The following is a 24304-nucleotide window of genomic DNA, read 5'->3' on the forward strand; positions in this document are numbered from 1 at the left end:
GCTTGTGCCGCTTCCCGTCCACCTGCCACACACCCAGCTTACCCTTCCGGTAGATCTGCAAGTCAAATTTCAAAGAAATGGTTTAATTTCATTGTTTTTGAGTTTCAAAACATCATAGTTACCTCATCGCCCGGCGGATGCCGCCACACGCACTTGGCCGCGTGCCGCTTCATGCCGACTTCGGATTTTTGATAGCGCAGACAGAACTCGCACAGGTACAGCTTCGGTAGCCTGGCCACATCGTCCGGGTACGGACTCTGGTACCAGACCTGCATGATGTGGCGTCCCATCGAGATGAAGCGCGTCCCCTTCCCCGTGACCAACTCTCGCAGTTCGTTCTCCATGCACTCGCTGGCGGCGGCTTGCGCCTCCCGGAACAGCTGCAGATCGTAGTCGGGGACGATTCCTTCCAGCTTGGGTTCCAAGTCGATTTCATTTTCGTCCCGTTCGGACATGGGCCGGGGCTTTTCCATCGGGGGTGGGTTCGGTTTGAACTTGAGCCGGATGTCGCGGATTTTCTGCAGGTAGGCCTTCTGGTCCGGCGTTTGGATCTTCTTCGAGCCCTCGTAGACCGGGGTACACTTTTTGCGTTCCTCTTCGCGGCGTTTGCGCTCCTGGAGGGCATCCTTGGTGTGCTGGGAGGACATGTTGTGGAACATTGGGCACGCTTCCAGCGTGTAGTGCCGCTCGAACTGGCCGCCGAGGTGGCCTAGCGTGTCGCAGGCTACGAGAGGGCAGCGGTTTTCCACTGGTTCGGGTTCCTCGACCTGTGAAACGTTGTTTGCGTTTTTGTATTTTTAGAATTTGTAAAATTTTAAGATCTTGTAAAATTTAAAGTATTTAAAGTAAAGAATCTGCATTTTTTTTTTTGAATTTGTAGAATTTGAAACAAAAAAGCAAAAAAATAGAATTTGTACAATTTGTTGCATTTGAAAGAATTTGAATATTGTAAAAAATTTAGAATTTTTTGAATGATTTGTAGTGTTTGAAGAACTTTCATCGAAATTTTAGAATTTGTAGAATTTGTAAAATTTGTAGAATTTGAAAATTTGCAAAATTTGATAGATTTCTAGAATTTGTAAACTTTGTAGATTTTGTTAAATTTAAAGAATTTGTAGAATTTGCAGGATTTGAATAAAAAAAAACATGTAAAAATTGTAGCTTTTGTAGAATTTGTACTATTTGAAGGAATTTGAATATTGTAGTAATTTTAGAATTTTTAGAATTTGAAGAACTTGTAGTGTTTGTAGAATTTGAAGAATTTTTAAAATTTGTAGAAATTGATGGATTTGTAGAAATTTGAGAGTAGGTAGAATTTGAAAGATTTCTAGAATTTGTAAAATTTGTAAAAATTTAAGAATTTGTAGATCTTGTTAAATTTTATAAAATTGTACAGTTTGTAAAATTTTTAGAATTTGACAAATTTTTAGATCTTGTAAAATTTAAAGAATTTGTAGAATTTGCAATTTTTTTTTTGAAAAAGTAGGATTTAAAATTTGTAGTATTTGAAGGATTTTGAATATTGTAGAAATTTTATAATTTTTAGAATGATTTGTAGTGTTTGAAGAACTTGTAGAATTGGATTGATTTGTCGAAATTTTTGAATTTGTAGAATTTGAAATTTGCAAAATTTGTAGAATTTGAAAATTTGCAAAATTTGATGGATTTGTAAACTTTGTAGATTTTGTAAAATTTAAATAATTTGTAGAATTTGCAGAATTTGAAAAAAAAAATTATAAAATTGTTATATTTGTAGAATTTGTACTATTTGAATATTGTAGAAATTTTAGAATTTTTTGAATGATTTGTAGTGTTTGAAGAACTTTAGAATATGATTGATTTGTCGAAATTTAAGAATTTGGAAGATTTGTAGAGTTTGTAAAATTTGTAGAATTTGAAGGATTTGCAAAATTTGATGGATTTGTAGAATTTGAAAATTTGGAAAATTTTATGGATTTGTAGAATTTGTAAACTTTGTAGATTTTGTTAAATTTATAGAATTTGAAAAAAAACATGTAAAAATTGTAGTTTTTGTAGAATTTGTACTATTTGAAGAAATTTGAATATTGTAGAAATTTTAGAATTTTTAGAATTTGAAGAACTGATAGTGTTTGTAGAATTTGAAGAATTTTTTAAATTTGTAGAATTTGATGGATTTGTAGAAATTTTAGTGTAGGTAGAATTTGAAAGATTTCTAGAATTTGCAAAATTTGTAAAATTTTTAGAATTTGCAGAAATTTTAGAATTTGTAGATCTTGTAAAATTTTTGAAAATTGTACAGTTTGTAAAAAATTTAGAATTTGTCAAATTTGTATATCTTGTAAAATTTAAAGAATTTGTAGGATTTGCAATTTTTTTTTGAAAAAGTAGGATTTTGTAGTATTTGAAGGATTTTGAATATTGTAGAAATTTTAGAATTTTTAGAATGATTTGTAGTGTTTGAAGAACTTTTAGAATTTGATTGATTTGTCGAAATTTTTGAATTTGTAAAATTTGAAATTTGCAAAATTTTTAGAATTTGAAAATTTGCAAAATTTGATGGATTTGTAGTATTTGTAAACTTTGTAGATTTTGTTAAATTTAAATAATTTGTAGAATTTGCAGAATTTGAAAAAAAAAACATTTTAAAAATTCTAATATTTGTAGAATTTGAATTTGAATTTGAACATTGTAGAAATTTTAGAATTTGAAGAATTTGTAGTGTTTGTAGAATTTTTAAAATTTGTAGAATTCGATGGATTTGTCGAAATTTTAGAGTAGGTACAATTTGAAAGATTTGGAAAATTTGAAAAATTTGTAAAATTTTAAGAATTTGCAAAATTTCTAGAATTTGTAGATATTGTAAAATTTAAAAACAAATGAACAGTATGTAATTTTTTTAGAAAAGTAGGAAAAAGTAGGATTTGTAGGAATTTAAATATTGTAGAAATTTTCGAATTTTTAGAATGATTTGTAGTGTTTGAAGAACTTGTATAATTTGATTGATTTGTCGAAATTTTAGAATTTGAAAGGTTTGTAGAATTTGTCAAATTTGTTGATTTTTTAGAATTTGCAAAATTAGTAAATTTTTTAGAATTTGTAGAATTTCCTAAATTTGTAAAATTTTTAGAATTTGCAGAAATTTTAGAATAAGTAGATCTTGTAAAATTAAAAAAAAATTACAGTTTGAAAAATTTGTAGAATTTGTAGAATTAGAAGGATTTGTTGAAGTTTTAGAATGGACAGAAGATGTAGAAATTGTAAACTTTGTAGATTTTGTAAAATTCAAAGAATTTGTAGAATTTGCAAAAGAATTAGAATTTGTAGAATTTGAAAAAATGTAAATATTGTAGGATTTGTACAAGTGTAGTATTTGAAGGAATTTGAATATTGTAGAAATTTTAGAATTTGAAGGATTTGCAGTGTAGTGTAAAATTTGTAAAATTTGTAAAATTTGTAAAATTTGTAAAATTTGTAAAATTTGTAAAATTTGTAAAATTTGCAAAATTTGTAAAATTTGTAAAATTTGTATAATTTGTAAAATTTGTAAAATTTGTAAAATTTGTAAAATTTGTAAAATTTGTAAAATTTGTACAATTTGTACAATTTGTAAAATTTGTAAAATTTGTAAAATTTGTAAAATTTGTAAAATTTGTAAAATATGTAAAATTTGTAAAATTTGTACAATTTGTAAAATTTGTAAAATATGTAAAATTTGTAAAATATGTAAAATATGTACAAAATTTTAAGATTTGTAAAATTTGTAAAATTTGTAAAATTTGTTAAATTTGAATAATTTGTAAAATTTGTAAAAGTTGAAAAATTTGTAAAATTTGTAAAATTTGTAGAATTAGCAGAAATTTTAAATTTGTAAAATTTTCAAAATCTTCAGAAATTAGTAGAATTTTTAGAATTTTCAAAATATTCAGAAATTAGTAGAATTTGTAGAATTTTCTGAACTTTTTGAATTTGTAAAAATCTAAAAATTTGTAGAATTTATAGAATATGAAGGATTTAAAGAATCTGTAGTAATTGAAGGATTTGTAGTATTTTTAGAATTTGTAGAATTATAGGGATTTGTGGAATTTGTAGAATTTGTAGAATTGGCAGAAAATGTAGAATCCGAAAAAATGTATGATTTGTAGGTTTTGTAGAATTTGTAGGAATTGTAGAATTTGTAGAATTATAAAATTTGAATAATTGTTAAATTTGTTAAATTCGTAGAATTTGTAGAAATGGTAGAATTTGTACAATTTGTACAATTTGAAAAAAATGTGAAATTTGTAAAATTTGTAGAATTTGTATTTCACAGAAATTCTAGAATTTGTGGATTTTGTAGAAATCGTAAATTATTTAGAATTATTTAGAATTTGTAAAATTTGAAGAATTAATAGAATTTTCAGAAATTTGTAGATTTTTTAGAAAAAGCAGACATTTTAGAATTTGTAGAATTTTTAAAATTTGTAGAATTTGTAGGATTTGCATAAATTTTAGAATTATTAGAATTAGTAAAAATTTCAAAATTTATAGAATTTTAAATATTTGTAGAATTTGTAGTAATTGAAGGATTTGTAGAAATTTTAGAAATTGAAATATTTGCAGAATTTGCAAAAAAATTAGAAATTGCAGAGTTTGTAAAAATTTTAGAATTTGTACAATTTTTAGAATTTGCTGAGAGATTTTGAAGGATTTAATTTTTTTCGAGTTTCTTAAATCTACTAACCTGCATCAACTCCTTCACCACGGCATCCTTCTTCTTGCTACTATTCTTCGCCTTGCCCTTTGTCGGCACAATCGGCGCCTTCTTCACCGGACTCTTGGACGCCGACCTCTTCACGCTGTCCCCGTCCGATTCCGTCTCCGAAGCATTCTTCCCCAGCAAGTGCTTCGACTTGCGCGTACTCGACGACCTCGTCAACTTGCGCGTCTGCTTCGTCCCTTCGCCCTCACTGTCACTTCCACCACCTTCCTTCCCGTCTCCGCTCCCTTTCTGCGGGGTCCTCTCCAGCGGACGCTTCATGTTGGCGTTGCTCTTTTTAAGTTCCTGGGCGGCGGCGGAGGTCGCGGCTGTGTTGGCCGAGTTCGATGGAGTCGAGTCTTCTGAGGAATCGGAATCGCTGTCCGAAGATCCAGATCCGGAGGAGGAATCCGTTGAAGTCGAGGTGGCGGAGGAAATGTCCTCTTCTGGAGGTTTTTGCGCTGATTGAGTGGAAGTTTGGCGCTGGGTTGATGAAGTTGTTGAACTTGTCTTGGAACCGGTTGCAGGAGTGGATGAAACCACATGTGGTTTGACCAGGGCCACCGGTTTGGTCACCGGACCGGTTGTGCTCGTAGTCGTGTTTGTGGTAGTTGTGCTGGTGCTAGTGTTGCTGCTTCCGGTAATGCCACTCGTGGCAGGGGTCTTGCGAGGGCGGCCACGACCTGTTGGGTGAGAAAGGTTGTAAACTACGACGTCAAACGCATTATAAATTAAACTTACCCCTCTGTTGATTCTGCTGTTGCTGACTTGCGGCACTTTCCATGCTCGTCTCCTTCCCAGTCACAGTCGTCCCTTCTTTCCCAGATTTCTGCGCGGTCGCAACCTTTCCTCCCGCCGTTGCCTTTCCCTCCGTCGCGGAACTCATCGGCGCAACACTGGCCGTGGCTCCCCCCGCTGACGGCCTCCGGTCCTTCTGGGGCTGCTTTTCCTTCTCATCTTCCGACTCGGACGAATTGACCGGCGAAAAGATGCTCTTCTTCTTCGCCTTTGTGGACGGTGCTGAAGAGGCCGCTGGATTGGGACCGCCGCCCTTTTTCGCTATCGGTGGGGTGATTTTGGGCGGTTCTTTGGCGCCTACGCCGGCGGATTTGGCCGCTCCCTTCGTAATGGGGGCGGATTTCGGTTGAGATTGCTGCTGATGATGGTGAGCTTGCTGTTGCTGTTTGATCACGGACGGAGGGACCTTTCCGCCGGTTATTGGGGGAGCGACTGGTGCTTGTTGGGCAGGTTGCTTCTCCTGGGCCTTCTTTTTGGCGGCTTCCGCTTGCTGGACCTTCTTCTGAACAACAGGTTTGCTTTCCGGCGAGGAATCTTCATCGCTGGAGGAAACGGAACTTTTCGAGAGTTTCTGCTGCTTTTGGGCGATCACTTTGGCGGTTGCGCTGGCCTTGTCCACCTCCTTGACGGTTCCGGATGAGACTGATGTTTTGGATGCGGCTCCGGATGCATTCGTGGCCACTTCCGAGCTGCGACGGCGAACGACCTTTTCATTAGCTTTGGGAGCTGAAATTTAAAATATTAATTGGAACCGGTTCCAGTGCAAATATCCCTCAAACTCGTCTTACTATTGGCGCTGGAGTTGGTGTTACTAGTTCTTGCCGTGGTTGTTTCCTGCGAGCTAGAGGAGTCGCTCTCACTGCTAGAACTCCCGGAATCGCTTCCGCTCGAGCTACTGTCGCTGGAGCTGGAATCCGATGAGCTTCCGCTGCTCGATTCCGTGCTGCTCGTTGACTGCAAATCACAAACATATTACTTAAGTCATCATATTTCTTGAATGCCAAAAAATTGTACCTTTTTTCTTGGCGGCATTTTGATTCAACAAACTTGTAACACGATTGAATTCCCCCTCAATTTACAAACAAAATTAAAATCGATCGAAATACCGAAGCGCGACGACGCAAATTTGACCGACGAACGAAAACATCAACAAACGAGAAAAAAAACACTATAAAACCGACCGAAAATCACTTAAAATTCTACCGAAAATACGCGGTACCCAGCGAAATACCAACACGACCGAGAAATTACACAAAATTACGCGAAATACAACGATTTTCTTCAATTTTTACGAGAAAAATCCGTCACCAAATACCGAAAAAACAGTTTTCTGTTTACGCGTCCCGAAAACACTGGAGCTGTCAGAAGAAGAAAAGTGAAGCCGTCACTTGACAGCGCAGCGCCAGGCAGAAGGGTGTAAACAAATCCCCGGCACTGAAAATAAACATGATTGAGAGGACGGGAAGGTGTGCACGGTGAAAGGGGAATGGTAGTTTTGCGAACATATTTTACACATTTTACCCAATTAAATTATGTATTAATAAATTAATTATTAATCAATTATAAAGCTCCAAGAAAATTTGTATGTTCAATGGTCAGCTAAAATTTTGTCAGAATTTTTTTTTATAGCAAATGTTTTCAACTTTTTTTTATTTAAATTTAGGTAGATAAAAAAAAAAAACATTCCAACATTAGATCTAACTATATTTTCCGAACGATTTTGTATGGAAAACATCGCAATTTTATTGAAACTTTTCAGTTATGGAGATTTTTCAGTCTATTAGCTCACAAATAGGGTAGAGAATCTAGAGCTATTACAGAACGGCCATCTCAGATCAAAAATTCCAATCGAAGCACGTGAACTGCCAAACGGAGGTACCAATCGAACAATATCCATTGTCTTTTGCTCAATTGATACCTCTGTTTGACATTTCTCGTGCATCGATTGATACTTTTGATTTAAAATGGCCGTTCTTCAATAACTCCAAGTTCTCCAAAAAGTATAGTCTTTTTACTAATCAGAAAAGCAAAAATCATATCCTTTCAATCCTTCTTATTTCCATACATTCTTTTGTTGTTACTTTGATAGTTACCGAATCAAATACCAAATAATAATTAAATTTATAAAATTTCTTGATTGTATTTCTGTATTTTTCTGTAATATTGATAATAAAAGCAATGCTTTAATCTGTTGACCGTTTAAATAGTTTTTTTTTTCCCAATATGTTGCGACTTTTTCCAGAATTCAATGTTTGTAAAAAATTAAAAGTACTCTATTTGATTGAAAATATAACAATAACGGTATCTCAATGTATCCGAAAAAGTTTACAATCTATTGTAGAATTGTTTTAAATGAAAATTTCATGTTTTGAACATGATTTTTTGCGTAATAAATATTAATGTTAATTTTGAAATTGTAGCAGTATTTTTCAAAACTTAAACAATTTAATATTACAGTCCAGACTCGATTATCCGAAGCCTCGATTATCCGAAGTTTCGATTATCCCAAGGTTTGTATGGGACTTCGGATAATCGAATCACGAACAATTTTTTTTTCTTTATCTTGTTTTAAACATCAAATTCTAGTTCTGTAACCCCATTTTTGTCGAATTTGAATAGTTGATTGCCTTTTAAATAATAAAAATGCATTTTTTCAATATTTCAACACCGCCATCTTGGATTTAAAAGTTTTAAATCACTTTAACGTAGTTTTGGGGTGTTCTAAACTGGGTTGAAAAGTCTTCAAAGTACCGTAAACTGGGGTCAATCGGGACACATGGGGCGAATTGGGACAGCAGTTTTAACCATGTTGGAGCACAATATTTAGATTTTTCTGGTTGGTTTCGGTTAGAATATACTCAGGCCAACAAAATGTGTACATCCATTTCCAAATTTCAAAGCTTTAAGTGCTCTAAAAACTGCTGTCCCTATTCAGACTGTAGTCCCGATTCACCCAGATTACGGTACCTTGACAAGAAGAAAAGAAAAATCTTTTTAAATTTAATTTATAATAATTACGAAACTGTTTTTAACGAAAACTATTTCTAGATTATATTTAAAGAACTTTTTTCTATAAAAAGCTACGTAAAATCGAAAAATGGCCTGCAATGTCTGAATCTGTGAACATTTTCCAACCTTAAGCAGATGAAATTGGATTCTAAATGAAAAGTACCAAGTTTTTTCTAAAACGAAAAATAAAATTTTTAAATTTATAGATTAAGTAGCACACATTTTAATGCAATATATCCAATATTTCAATTTTAATTGAAATAGTAATATTAATCGATTTTTATGTGAGAAAAACATGCTATTTTTGTAACATTAACTGGAAATTAATATGAATTAGTTTACAACTCAATTCGATGAACACTTATAGTTTTAACACAGACAAACAGACGGGACACTCGAGTGGCGAACCATCGTCCTCCAAAAACGGTTATTTCAAATGTAATTTTGTTTCGGCATCCACTCACCCGGCGCTGATGGCGCTGCTGTCGTGACAGCTCGCCCGTCTATTCTCAGTGTGTGTGAAGCGTGTTTTGTTTTTAAGTTGAGCGTGAGCACGTGCGAAGCAACAAATGAGAGCACAAATATTTATGGAATTCTAGAATTCTAACCGTGAATCACAATGCAGGCTTTCCAGGACAAAACTGGGGCAGTCTTGGCCATAGCCTCCTGCCCTACTATTAACCTGGTAGGCCTGCTCAACTGCCTGCCGATGTCGAGGTTGCTGTTGAGGCGCGGGCTACTGCGGAGGAAGCCGGATCCTGTGGTGGAGTTACTCCTTCGGAGCAACCTGCTTACCCTTCGTGGACTGCTGCTCAGAATGCTGCTGCTGGTCGTCCTTTTGACGATGTTGCGCCACTCAATCTTTTTCCAGTTCAGTTTCTGTGGTTCTGCTTCGATGTAAATTTTGCGGCAGCGTTTTTTGGAATCTTTGCCACTTTTTGCTTGCACTTTCCAAAACGCCCATCGTGGGTATTATTTCCGGTAGGTTTGAATTGTATTTATCTACTTCGGCGGCCACTACTGATGTTTTCGTGACCAGGGGCATTTTGTTGATGATGGTGTTAGGTGTAATGATTCGAGGTTTCGGTGGAGGGGAAATCTTCGACAGAACTTGGTAGCAACTGGATAGCAACTGATTTGGTCTCTGTCGTTGCGGTTGTGGTCCGTCGTTGCTGGTGCTGCCGCATGATTTGGCTCATAAGGTTCTGCTATTGGAAACGGAACCAACCCGCCGTCATCTTCGGCCTTCGGTGTTGATTTTTAATCTTTTCATCGAGTAGAAACAACAACATTATTTCGATCAGCTATTGATGTTTACAATCGTTTAGGCTTGATTGTCTCACGCATACACTGACGTGGCACATGACAGTAATGGGTTTGTATTGGTATGTTTGGGCTGCGCTTCGGCATCAGCTCACCAGGCAGCGCTGGCGTCGCCGTGATTTGGTGATTTGATGAAGGACGATGGATTTCAAAGATAATTTGTATGGAGAGTCACGTCTGTTTGTCTGTGGTTTTAATCTGTAAAAACCATTTTGAGTATTCACCTGAAACTTGCCAAAAACATTGTTACAAGAAAAAAATAAAAATTTCAATGCAACTATTTTGGACTCTGAAAGGAAAACAAAAAAATCTCTGAAATTTAAAATGAAACTTGTTTTTTTTTTTTATTTTGGCGATTTGTACTTAAACAAAAAGCTTAAAATTATTTTGGAAAATTTTAACTTGTAGCCGAACTGAGGTTTTCAACCCAAAGTTAATTTATTATTATTCATTATTTTGTATTAAAATTGCAAACACTTTGTGAGAAATGTACTGTAAGCTTGAACGTTCTATGCATTTCGAATATTTTTTCAAATATCTGCACTTTTCAACAGTTAATTTAATTGGTAAGTTGTTGCCGAGGTTGTTGCAAATTTCAAATCAAATCAGCACTGTTATTTTTTATGGTGATGGCCATTTTGTCACTGTAGAATGAAAGGACAAGTAATTATTGAAAAACGGAGTTAAAATCAAACGATGTTTTACTTGATTACAGCCAATGAGGCCGGTGCAAATTTTTAAAAAAATGTAAAAAAAAATAATTACGAGCCATGGTATTGACATTTCAATGCAAAAAGTGTCTTAAAATGTATTCTACACCTGCCTAGTTGTTTTGCAATCATCAGTCTTAAACAATTTTTTTTACAGTACAGCACAACGAAATTTTACAAAAAAAAAACTAAATATTTTTGATCGATCCCATACATGCTTAATATAATTTAAAACGCAGGAAAATGCATTTCAAATTGCTTTCAGTTGATTAGACATCTCTTTCTGTTAAAATTTTGAAGTTGTCGAGATAATATTTGTTTGCCCCTCTGCACGAAAAAAAAGAGTTCCCAAAATCGTGAACACGCGTTCATGAATTTGGGAACCACGATTTGGGAACCACGAGCAAAGTGTTCAAATTCCATGGTTCGTTTTTCTCCGTGTGATTTCTCAAACCGATTTTGAAGAGGTGACATAAATTTTTAAAATTATTTGAAACGGTCTTAGGTATAATTTATTTTACTGTAATCTAAAAATTATACATTTTTAATAAACAATACATAAAGCTAAGATTTTCTGAAGAAATTAGTATGTATATTTTTAAGGTTAAATAAATAAATAAAAATAACCTCAGTAACCTCAACACACAGCCCATGGTTCTTCCTTTATCGTGCAAAGATTGACGGAGGTGGTTTTGAATCTGGTCATGTCTCGACTAGAAAGGCGGTGCGAGGCCAGACTGAAGCTCACTAGCGCCACTAGCGATGTGGCGGCTGCTAGCGGAATTATGGTGATTACATGTTAGGGTGGAGCGCCTAAAGTTATTTTTTTATGTACTACTTTTTCTTTGTATACTTTTGATGGTTTTTTGTAAATTTATTGAAAATGTTGTTTTCATTAAAATAGGGCTACTTGTTCTGAAATTTGTCTTATTTTCATACAAAAAATGTCTTATCTTTTTTTTATAATTTTCTATGATATTTATGATAACAAAAATCATCACAGAGATTAAAAGATATTTAAGTTGTTCTATTCTGAATGCTCAACAGTACATAAATTTCAAAGGGCATTCATGTTGTTATCAAACCTGTGCAATTTAAAACAATATCTAAAATTGCAATTGATAACAGCATCTAAGTAAATTCACCACCATATAAACTACCTTTTAATTAGTTAATTGCCATTCCTCCCCTTCCTCCAGCCAGCACTGCAAGTTAGTAGGGGAAATAAACCCATTTTAAGCCTAATAAGCGGTCTTGTTTGAATGATGTTGGATAATCTGGAGTGTTCCTTGAAATTCAGTAAAACCAAGTACACCAACGAGTAGAGCAACTTTTTGAGAACATTTCTGTTTATTTTCACTTTTATTAAAAGTTATGCTATTTCTTTTACAAGCATTTTAAAAAAATATTTCAAAAACGCATTCTAATCAGTCGTGTGCATTGGGCCACGCCCATTTGTCTATCTTCAGCTTAGTTCTTTTTTTCTTCCAACGTTCGTTTGGGTCTGCTTCGTGCTGCCAAAATTGATGAAATTTTGAGCGAACACTCACGAAAAGTAGCATTTATAGAGAAAGTTTCCTGGCAACACCACAAGCGCTGCTGGTGGTGTTGGTGGCCACCCTTTGTTCTTTATTAGCCTTTGCCTCTCGCTCGGTTTTCTTCAGGCTTCGCTTGGAATGGGTCATCAAGATTGAAACGTCAAAAGACTTGGCGCGTTTGTTTTTTTGATGGCGCTTGCTAATTATTTACATGTTTCGGGATTATTTTTCAAGTGAGTGACTAAGTAACGGTCAAAAGAACATGTTGCCGGTAGTTGGAAGCAATTTTATATCTTAAGCGCTTTGAAATCGTTAGCGCAAGTGAAAGGATATTGATGGCGACTTTCGTTAAGCAGTTAACCTCTGATCTTGCGTGTGGATGTGTGTGCCACCAAAATGATGAGAAATGGTCTCGCAAAATAGAAATTATGATCAAAAGTGCATTAAATTTGATCTTTTAGGCCAGTAAGTGGCATACATTTGCGTGCTTACTCGAGGCGGTGCTGTTGCCGGTAAGTTTACAGCCTAAATAGTATTTTTGGAGCTTTAATCGAGCATCAAACTCTCCATATGACGAAGATAGGTGTTTGATTAGAAAGGGTATATTTCCCCTAGTAGGGATTAGCTTAATCCTTCCTCCTACAATAGTTAGCAGTAAAGCATCGCGTCGAGTGGAAATAACTTTTCCACACACTCAACAATCACACACACACACGTTCACACATTTCATCACAGCACAGGTTCGACGAATAGTTTCACGCGGAAATTTTCAACGCGCGTTTGTGAATCAAGCGAACCAAAGAGTGCTAATAAGCGGACGCCCTTTTCCGCGGATTTTCCATCAAGGTAGAGGGGGGAGTTGGGTGTTGCTGTTGGAAAAGTGGAACTACAATATGGTACTGTTCAATGTAGAGGGTTTGGAACTTAAAGTTTTGCGATTATAGTTATTTTTTTTTTGCCTAAAGTTATGCCTTTTAGAAAAAGTCCATAATTTCAGGCGTTTGAACGATCGCCTTTAAAATGAGTACTTCTTTCACAAATCAACACTTCCCAACGGTTTCACCCACTCGAACATAGTTACTAATCTAATTACAACAAATTGCGGCGCTCCTCACGGTATGCAAAATTATGAGTTGCAATTTCGCTGGCTACAGTCCGGGTGCGCACCCTCGAAGAGGGGTTCTTCCGTCGGAATGTCCTAAACCTTTGTTCGATCTGTCGTCGCGAATTTGTTTGACGAAATTCCTGATCCGTGTGTGGTTCGAAAATGGTGCACGCGATTTCGTGGAATTTGTGTGGCTTGTGCGCCTAAAGTTATGCAGCCCCTTGGTGTGCACTGTGGTGAAGCAAATCGACTGTAATGTGCGATTGAATTGGAGGGCTTTTCGATTGAGCTGTTTGATTGGATTTTGGAGCGGCAAGTTAGGTGATTAGCTGCGGGGGATTTCCATTGATCGCTGGGTATAATTATCGACACTAGATTTGTGGGGGGTGGGAATTGTGCGACGCGATTGGATTTATGTGACGAGTAGTGCAGAGCATTGAAATGGATTACCTGTTGTTGGGTTTGGAAGGAGGACAGAAATTTTAATCAGGTAAATTATTTTTGAGCTGAGTTATTGCTTTTTGAATTAGAATTTTCATCAATTTGGAAAAATAAATACAACTGTCTTGTGTTTTAGTATAATCTTAAGATTGAAAGGTTAACTGAAGAACAGCTCTATATATTCTATATTTTGATTCTGGAATATGGTTTTTCAAGTCCCACAAACCAAATCTCTATTTTGTTATATTTAAGTGTTTTTAAAATTTCTTTCTTAAGGGGTTACATACATATAGAAAATCTTATAACAAATATATTACAGAATGTCTGTTAAAACAACCAAAAAGACGATTTAGTTAGCTGTCAAACTTTCTGAGCGATTTTCTTGAAACACTGTTAACTTCAAACAGCTTCAAATATATCGTCTATGAAACAACCAATGTCTTCAAATTTATTCTATTTATAGTTGAAATGTAATAATCTGAAAACAGGTTTTAAAATAAATTCAGATGTGTGTTAAACCAACCCTTCACATTTTTTCGTTTTACATGTATGTAACACTACAAATACAACTCTACTTCATGAATATTCGTTTTTTATTAGCCTTCCTGACAAATTTTACAGCTTTCCAGCTGTCCATTAGGGTGGAATCGAGTTATATAAGAAACAATTAAAAATAGTAAAATTCCAATCAGCAAAACATTAAAAAAAAATTGTTTTAATTGAATTTATAATGTGCTTAATTTAATACTGAAGTTTATTCTTCACCGTCATCTTCGTCGTCTTTATCATCACAAACGTTTTCATCTTCAATAAAATCTTTATCTCGTTTGCTGTGTGCTATCTTGTGACATATAGGGGAGAGTGGGGAAACTTGATCCCCGGGGACACTTGATCCCAAGCCTGTATCTCGTCACCATGTGGGTAAAACAATTAGCTTTGTTCTAGAAAGTTTTGCGAAATTAACCAAAACTCATTGTAGAAAACAAAGAAAAAAATAAAAAAATGTTTAGATTGAGATACATACATTTTTTTAAAACGAGCTGCAAAAAACTTCCAAGAGATTTTTTTTTCTTTTTTTGATATGCATAGAAAACACTAAAAAATTATTCAAAAAAATATTTTTTATATATGAATTGTTTGATAAACTTATCAACTCCAAAACCCTAACGAATTCGATGTTAAATTTATCGTCTTACTATTTTTACAATCAATTGTTTAAAAAAGTGCGTTTAGGGAGACTTGATCCCTGCATTTCTACAGTCACTGGAATCAGCCTCAAGTTTAATTAATTGGGCTGTGTTTTCGTACATAGTTTCCTTTAGTATAGTTGTACATAACTTACTGCAGTTTGAACCTTTTTTCAAAAGTTTTGTAAACAAAAATTTCCAGCTTTTGTAAACATGCTTAATTTTGGTCTAAAAATAATATTATAAGTTTTTAAATATTTTACATACTATACTTGTTATATTTTGAACACAAAAGTACAGGTATTATGTGAAATTGCTGTAACTTATAGAAAATTAAAAGTTGGATGAATAAGAAACATTTTGCTTAAGATTTCTTCATAATGTTGAAAGGGGGATTAAGTTACCCCTAACATTTTTAAAATGCCGGTTTAAAATATTTTTTTTAAACGCTTGGCATTATCCCTTATTAGCCAAACATAGATGAATGTTTTAGCTTTTAATTCATGCAAAAAGTTTATAGTTTTGTGAGAAATTGTCAGAGTTATGTGCGATACAAAAAAAGGGGATCAAGTCTCCCCACTCTCCCCTACCATTTTGGTCGAAAATGAGTTGATGATGACGTTTTGCTTTACTTAACAAACACTACAAGATGCTTTAACCCGATTTTGGGAACTCGCTTCCGTTTCCCGGATATCGCAATACACACCAATTTATCATCAAAATGATCGTGCACACTTGTCACGTCACGTCATACATGTTGTTGGAAGATGTGAAAAAAAAATTCATTAAGTCGGTTAAACTATTGATTTAAGCCTATTTAAGTTAAATTACTGTATCTTATAAATGGTGTAACCAAATTAGTTGAAACTTGAAGCGTTTGTTAAGCGATATTATACGAACCGATTGCTTCAAAAAGTTTGGCTCTATCATTCATAGTTTTGAAAATATTTATCATCAAACTTTATAAATCGATTTTTTCGAATAGTACTAAATGGTCGTTGTCACAAGATAGCACACAACAGACGATCTACTAAAGCTACATTATTCATTAGTTCATCTAAAACATTGAAGTCATTTTTGTCTTCCCTTTCCGAATTGATATTAGAATCGTTGAAAATAAGCAAATACTCATTGCAAAAAATACAGTTCCTTAACGTAATACAACCATGTAAAAAAAAAAAATCGGCTCCCCTCCCACTAACATTTACACACAAGATCCTCTGTAATTATTAAGTCAAATGTAATTACAAAAGCCGACTCGGTCCTAACCAGGTCCCAGTACCGAAAAGGACCTAATAAAAATAATTTTATGAGAAAAAAAAAACAACCATGTAAAATTGCAGGTAAATTCGACGTCACTCAACTAAGCGTGTCATGTACATGTACCTGGTACATGAAACCTTGATTTTTTTTTTTTTCTCATAAAATTATTTTTATTAGGTCCTTTTCGGTACTGGACCTGGTTAGGACCGAGTCGGCTTTTGTAATTACATTTGACTTAATAATTACAGAGGATCTTGTGTGTAAATGTTAGTGGGAGGGGAGCCGATTACCCGCGGCCTACTCGGGGTTATGAAACCTTGATTCTTTTATCTTAAACTTGCTGTAAAATCGGTTTTTGAGCAATTCCAGCCCAAAACAGGATTTGTTTAGGTACTTTTTTCTCGACCCTCTCCGATTTCAATGAAACTTTGTAGACATGTTATCCTAGGCATATAAAAGCCATTTTTGTGTATATGGAGCCAGTTACACTCGATAATGACATTTGAAAAGGGCGTAAGTGTTTTAAATATTTTTGTTTTTTTTTGTAATTTAAACATTGCTGTATCTCGAAGCCGTTGCATCGTATCAAAATGTGGTCAAAGACAAACTTGTAGGAAATTTGACGGGCTTTCCGAAAAAAATACACTGAAAGAAAAAAACACTCCACTTTTATGAGATTTTTTGATTTTTAAGTTTAAAAGTCAAATTTGAAGGTGAGCCCACGATTTTTTTTCGTTCAAAATTTTTGTGAAAATAGCCTAAGATGTTACAAAAAGACTCACGAAAAATAAAGGATGGAGCAACTCACCTAAAAAAATACAAAAATCATTTACTGAAACTGTTTTTTTGAAAAGTGCTCTAAACGTCAAAATTTTCAAAAACCGAATACGGGAATCGATTATCCAGACAATTTTACATATAAGTCTCGATATTGACCATTGTTCTAAGTCCAATCCTTGTGAAGTTACAGCGGTTTTAAAAATAAAAAATGTTGAAAAAATAGGTTTTTTGATGGTTTTTTGCAATTTCTATATGACAGACTTGATTTTTCAGTCTCGAAAATATTTTTACCGGAAAGCTCGTCCAATTTCCCATAAGTTTGTCTTTGACCACATTTCAATTGGATGTATGGGCTTACAGATATAAGCTAATTACATTGCTCATAACTGAAAACATAATATTTTTTCAGTGTAGTATAGTTACCTGGATAGTAAATTAGCTTATATCTGTAAGCCCATACATCCAATTGAAATGTGGTCAAAGACAAACTTATGGGAAATTGGACGAGATTTCCGGTAAAAATATTTTCGAGGCTGAAAAATCAAGTCTGTCACATGGAAATTGCAAAAAACCATCAAAAAACCTATTTTTTCAACATTTTTATTTTTAAAACCGCTGTAACTTCACAAGGATTGGACTTAGAACAATGGTCAATATGGAGACTTATATGTAAAATTGTCTGGAGAATCGATTCCCGTATTCGGTTTTTGAAAATTTTGACGTTTAGAGCACTTTTCAAAAAAACAGTTTCAGTAAATGATTTTTGTATTTTTTTAGGTGAATTGCTCCATCCTGAATTTTTCGTGAGTCTTTTTGTAACATCTTAGGCTATTTTCACAAAAATTTTGAACGAAAAAAATCGTGGGCTCACCTTCAAATTTGATTTTTAAACTTAAAAATCAAAAAATCTCATAAAAGTGGAGTGTTTTTTTCTTTCAGTGTATTTTTTTTAGAAAGCCCGTCAAAATACAGCAATGTTTAAATTACAAAATACAAAAATATTTAAAACACTTACGCCCTTCTCAAATGTCATTATCGTGTGGAACTGGCTCCATATACATAAAAATGGCTTATATAAGCGTAGGATAACATGTCTACAAAGTTTCATTGAAATCGGAGAGGGTCGGGTACAACCGATTCCCTATTTGGCATGGAATTGCTCTGAAAAAAAACAAGTTTTGCAACGAGTTCCATACAACATTTTTTGCAATTCCGAAAAACACCCATTGAGTGAAATTTTAAGTTAAATTTTCATGTATTTTGTCAATAAATCGTTTTAATCAAAAAAAAATGTTGAAAAGTGTTACTTTTCGAAACAAGTGCTGAAAAGTTCAACTTTTCAGCACCCATTTCAGTGCTGAAAAGTAGAACTTTTCAGCATTTATTTTGAAAAGTGTTGCTATTCGATTCTGTTATTTTTGGTACAGAAAAGTAGGCTATTTCATCGTTCAAGAATGACAGGAAAAGTAAGTAGTTTCACGACGGAATTGCAAAAAATGCTTTTTGTAATTTAATAGGCAATCAACTATTCATAATTAACCTAAATTGGGTCGCAGCACACGAATTAATTTTAAGAGTAAGAAAATAAAAATATTGGTCATGATTTCATTATACGAATATCTGAGTCTGGACTGTATCTAAATATTCTGGAAAAAATATAATAAAACCAACTTTTCAATGAAAATAGTTTTGTGAAATGCATTGCATACCAATATGTTGTTTTTCAATCTAAAAAACTTAGCTCGGAAAAAATGAAAAAAAAAAACTTCACGGAAATTTCATATGACGGATAATTTTCGCTTGCTTTTTTCAATAGGTCTACTAGTATAATTCTCCGGGAAACACGATGGTGACAAAATAAAAAAAATATAAAAAACGGCAAAAAATATTTTGGGGGCATTCGAGGGTTATGTTTTTATTTTTGTCGCATTCCTTGGACAATTTTCTATAAAATGCAACTAGAAAAAAGTCATTTGATCCAATAGTTGCAAAGTTATGAATAAAAGGGAAAACAAATGGAAAAAAAAAGATTTTTAGATAATCATCAAAAAAAGAGGCGGTACTAAAATAGAACAATTGTCCAATCGGCATCAAACTTAGGATTTTTGTCATTTATCTATAAATGAACGTTCCCTCCATGTTTGGTCCAATTCTGTGATGGTTGAGTCCAAAAGTGTACTAAGTTTACATGGAATGACCCACATCTCAGTGCTGAAAAGTAGAACTTTTCAGCACTGGTATTGAAAGGTATTAATTTTCCATTCTGATATTTTTGAAAGGGAAAAGTAGGCCGTTTCGTTTCTTCAGAAGGACATGAAAAGTTGACAGTTTCACAGTGGAATTGCAATAAAATAATTTTGGGTACCGTCATCAGGGGTGACATCGAGTTAGGGGGGTGAGATTGGTTCATACAAATTTCAGCTTTTTTGTTTGACCCAATCTCACGCCCCAGACCCAATTTCACCCCTGATGACGGTATTAAATAGGTTTTTAATGAAATACTCTAAGTTTAGCCCTTCTCTCTGGTTTAGCAGTGTTTTATGCTCGAATTTGTATCCGGTCAATATTGCTGCATTTTCATGACAAATTGTACAAAAAAAAGATTTTTGGATTTTGGGGTTATTTCAAAGAATGCTAGAAATCTGGTAAATTTGGTTTTGAAATTTTTTATTGCAGGTCAAATATGTAATATATGGTTTTTGATATTCCCCGGGCAAACGGTAATAACAAAATCCATACTATTTCAATAACAAATACTGTTAAAATAACAGAAAGTGTTATGGAAACTTCTTGAAAAATCCATTTTTGCATAAGGGTTTAATAACTGTTTATGTTATCATAACAACATTTGTTATATGTCTGATATTGGTTGAAAGCCACAACAACTTTGGAATAACATTTTTCGTTTTAGAAGAATACCTCCAACTGTTATTGAGATGATCGGATTAGTTTTTTAAATAACAAAAAATAATAACAAAGATTTGTTCGAAGAATCACTTAAAATGTTATTAATCTGTTATTACAATAACAATCCAATAACAAAAAAATCATAACGACAAATAACAAAACTTGTTATAAATAACATAAAATGTTATTGGCCTAGTATTTTCAAATAACAAAAAATGTTATTCCCACCTTATTTCCGTCTGCTCGGGTCATAACAAATTTGATGGATATGAACATGAACCCATCGATTTTCATCGACCTTTCTGAAGAAAAATCCTATAAAATCGAAGAAGTCTTCGAAAAAATTGTTGCTCTAAGCCCCCCGACGAAATATTTCGCTGGGCCCCGCAAAATTTAGGCAAAGAGCCCATCATTCATGGTGCCGAATATCAGACTTGCCGAATTTTTGTCAGAATTGTTCTTTGAAAAATACACCGTGTTACTGATTTTCTGTCAACAAATTCTGCATCATGAACTTGTGAAGTTTCAGTTTCTATTGAACTTCAACTTGCCCAGTAAAGAGTTAATATTCAACCAACCAAATATTCAACCATCCAAAAAAAAATTTAAATGCGTACTGTAAATTGGTTTCGAAGATTATCTTTGATAACATTTTCGCCAATAATACAGTTTTGGGTCAAAAACGATAACGATAATGTTGTTTATATTTTTAATATTGATTTTTCTTAAATTTGATATTTGGTCATTTTTAATTATGTGTAAAACCTTTAAAAGGGTTCCTGAAGTAATTAATTTCGTTTCACTTTAAGTGCCATTCAAGAACAAAATAATCAAAAATTAACGGAAATCATCTGAACTATTTAACGTCAAATTTTATACAGCATGGTTCCATAAAGATCAACTTCGTTGTTTCAACTGAGTCATGTCTACAAAAATAGATTATCCCTGCTTAGTAAAGCACCCGGTCAGACTCGTAGTCAAACATTTCCCCGCCACGGTCCGTAAGCTATATTTGAAAGACTCGCGCTCCCAAATGATAGCAAATCTGACCAGTTTTGGATTGATCAAATATGAATTTTCCGGAATCGTCACATGCATAAAATTTCCACATGTGAGTAATTCTCGCTGAAAGTGGACCACTATTTACACAAGGTGCTCAAAAATCAAAAGCAATGTACTTTTCCAATAGCCCCCACCAAGTTATGAACGAAACCATGTTTGGTTGGTTAAATTTGTCCTCACCTCGGCGCCACGAAGCTTAAACATTTTTTTTAATTGGTAATTTTTTGACTTAGGCGCACCTACAAAATTGCTCATAACTTTGCAAAAGTTCAACGAACCCTTGATGTTTAGGGGTGTTTTGGAAAGGAAATGAGCAGAGCTTTCGAATGCACTTGTCAGAAAAATACCGTTCCATACATTTTTTAGCCACAAAACACCAATGTATTTTTAAAAGTCATTTTTGAAGGCCGGCGCCCCGCTTTATCGAAAAACTGACAAATCCATTCGAAAGCTGAGACGATTTCACATAAATGACCAATAAATCTAAGGTGTATGTTCCTCCTATCTTTTTTAATCTAATTTTGATTCTGCGAGCGCAGCGCTCCGTTCGCATTTTGGGCACCCAAAATGTTGCAATTTGCTTTGTTTTGTCAAAAAATATATGTGCTCACTTTTTAAATGATCATTTATTGTCCAAGGATCAAAATGCACTTTCGATAATTGACCAATATTTATGTTTTTGGGTTCTTCCAGCCAATTTAATGCCGAAAAATTGTTTTTTTACTTTTTTTTGTAAAATGCTCACTTACAATTGGGTGGACTTTTTTTCAGTAGAACTAATGAATTTAGCATGTAGGAAATTTCACCACGAACATTTTTCTCAAAAAGAAAACGTAATTTCGATACTCCAGTGCCAAGATATTTAAGTTTTAGTGAGAAAAAAAAGTGCCAATTTTACAAATTTCTCCGACAACTAGCACGGCCTATTATTTACATGCGGCATATGTTTTGAAGGCCAGAGTATGGTTTCTTATAGTTATTTTGGTCGCTGAATTCGGATCTGGAATCAAATTTCAGATTAACATTTAGATTTGGAGCCACGCCCAAAAGTAATTTGCGGTAATATGCTGTAATTTTAATCGCTAGTGAATTCGGTCATATTTCATCTTTCGCTCATCTTTAATTGATGTTTTACTCACGGATTTTTTTTATGGAGATTGTTTTTTTTTCAACTTCTGATTGTTTTGAGAGGCCTCGTGGCGCGGTGGTTAGCGGCTTCGGCTGCCGATCCCTAAGTGGCTACACAGAAAAAAAAAGTTGAATTTTGGAATGTTGAAAATTTGGTAGGTTGAATACTACCTCTTTATTTGTGTAATATTACATAAAAAATGTGTAAAAATGTAAACCTGATGAATATTCATCAAAAACTGATGAAAATTCATCATTTTCTGGGATAAAATTTATCATTTATTTTGCCACAAAATCTGTCACCATTTCCTGATGAATATTACCATCATTTTTTTTTCTGTGTATGGAGAATACACGCAAATAATATTTGAGCGTGGCTAAAATATCACTGTTCACTGTTAATCTGAAATTTGATTCCAGATCCGAACTAAGCGACCAAAATAACTATAAGAAACCATACTCTGGCCTTCAAAACATATGCCGCATGTAAATAATAGGCCGTGCTAGTTGTCGGAGAAATTTGTAAAATTGGCACTTTTTTTTTCTCACTAAAACTTAAATATCTTGGCACTGGAGTATCGAAATTACGTTTTCTTTTAGAGAAAAATGTTCGTGGTGAAATTTCCTACATGCTAAATTCATTAGTTCTACTGAAAAAAAGTCCACCCAATTGTAAGTGAGCATTTTACAAAAAAAAGTAAAAAAACAATTTTTCGGCATTAAATTGGCTGGAAGAACCCAAAAACATAAATATTGGTCAATTATCGAAAGTGCATTTTGATCCTTGGACAATAAATGATCATTTAAAAAGTGAGCACATATATTTTTTGACAAAACAAAGCAAATTGCAACATTTTGGGTGCCCAAAATGCGAACGGAGCGCTGCGCTCGCAGAATCAAAATTAGATTAAAAAAGATAGGAGGAACATACACCTTAGATTTATTGGTCCTTTATGTGAAATCGTCTCAGCTTTCGAATGGATTTGTCAGTTTTTCGATAAAGCGGGGCGCCGGCCTTCAAAAATGACTTTTAAAAATACATTGGTGTTTTGTGGCTAAAAAATGTATGGAACGGTATTTTTCTGACAAGTGCATTCGAAAGCTCTGCTCATTTCCTTTCCAAAACACCCCTAAACATCAAGGGTTCGTTGAACTTTTGCAAAGTTATGAGCAATTTTGTAGGTGCGCCTAAGTCAAAAAATTACCAATTAAAAAAAATGTTTAAGCTTCGTGGCGCCGAGGTGAGGACAAATTTAACCAACCAAACATGGTTTCGTTCATAACTTGGTGGGGGCTATTGGAAAAGTACATTGCTTTTTATTTTTGAGCACCTTGTGTAAATAGTGGTCCACTTTCAGCGAGAATTACTCATGTTTTAAATCTATCACAGGCACTCGGCAAATATTTATCCTTCCAATCCTAGACTGATACTGGCAGAAACACAGAGAGAGAGCTTCAAAAAGCGCCAGTCGTCATGAATATTTCCAAAAAAAGCTGGATGAGAATCTTTATTCAGCTATTAAAAGGTAACTTGAGAAAATTTATAATTTTTTTTATGGTGACTGGAAGATCATTGTCGACGAATTTGCAAAAAAGCCTAATTAAAAGATATAAAACTTTTTGAAATGTTAACCTCAAAATCCTGTTGCGATTGCACCACCATATCCCAGGATCAGTTCCGAGTTGAAATAAAAACATATGCCGTGACAAACCCTCCAATGCTGATGCTGCCAAATGAACCGATGATTCCACTGCGACAGAGAGAGACGGAATTAGATTAGCATAAATCTTTCCCCCAACTCCCACCAAAAGCTCCCTTCCTCCCGCTATTTGCTTATCAAAAGCTCACTGCTCGCGCCCAATAATCAGATTACTTTCGAAAGCAATAAAGCTTCCGCTTAATGGATCAAATATGAGCCACGTTCGGTTGAGGTCTGAGGCTTTAAGCTGATTTTTTGTTGTTGTGCTGTTGTTGCATAGTTTCAGGATGAAGGCTTCCTCCATAAGGAAAGGTTTGTGAAGGGTGGAAGCTGAATTTGCATAAATCAGGGGGCTTTTGTTTGCTTTTTGTGGGTCGCTAATAAAGCGTTTTTTTTTGCTTGTGATTTGGCAAATGAAGTGTCAAACAAGGCACGAAATTTGGCATCGCATTTGATTTGCTGTTTATTTATTGAAATCGATCATTGCCTCTTTAATTTTTAAAGCACAGTCATGTGAATCATAAATCCTTAGAAAAAATGAAATAGGAATAAAATTGGCACCAAACCTGAAATTAACCTAAAACCAGTTTGCCAATATTTTGCCTACCACACAAAAGCTCTCGATTGTCACTTTCC

The 24304-nt window shown here is 34.2% G+C and overlaps 1 protein-coding gene across 1 annotated transcript in view; it reads right to left on the reverse strand.

The window, feature by feature from the left end:
* LOC120418429 (ATP-binding cassette sub-family C member Sur) overlaps positions 1 to 24304 on the reverse strand; it is a 303151-nt gene that overhangs the window by 152066 nt on the left and 126781 nt on the right. The window lies entirely within an intron of this gene.

The sequence above is a fragment of the Culex pipiens genome, chromosome 2 (genome assembly GCF_016801865.2).
Source record: "Culex pipiens pallens isolate TS chromosome 2, TS_CPP_V2, whole genome shotgun sequence".
Taxonomy (NCBI): Eukaryota; Metazoa; Arthropoda; class Insecta; order Diptera; family Culicidae; genus Culex; species Culex pipiens.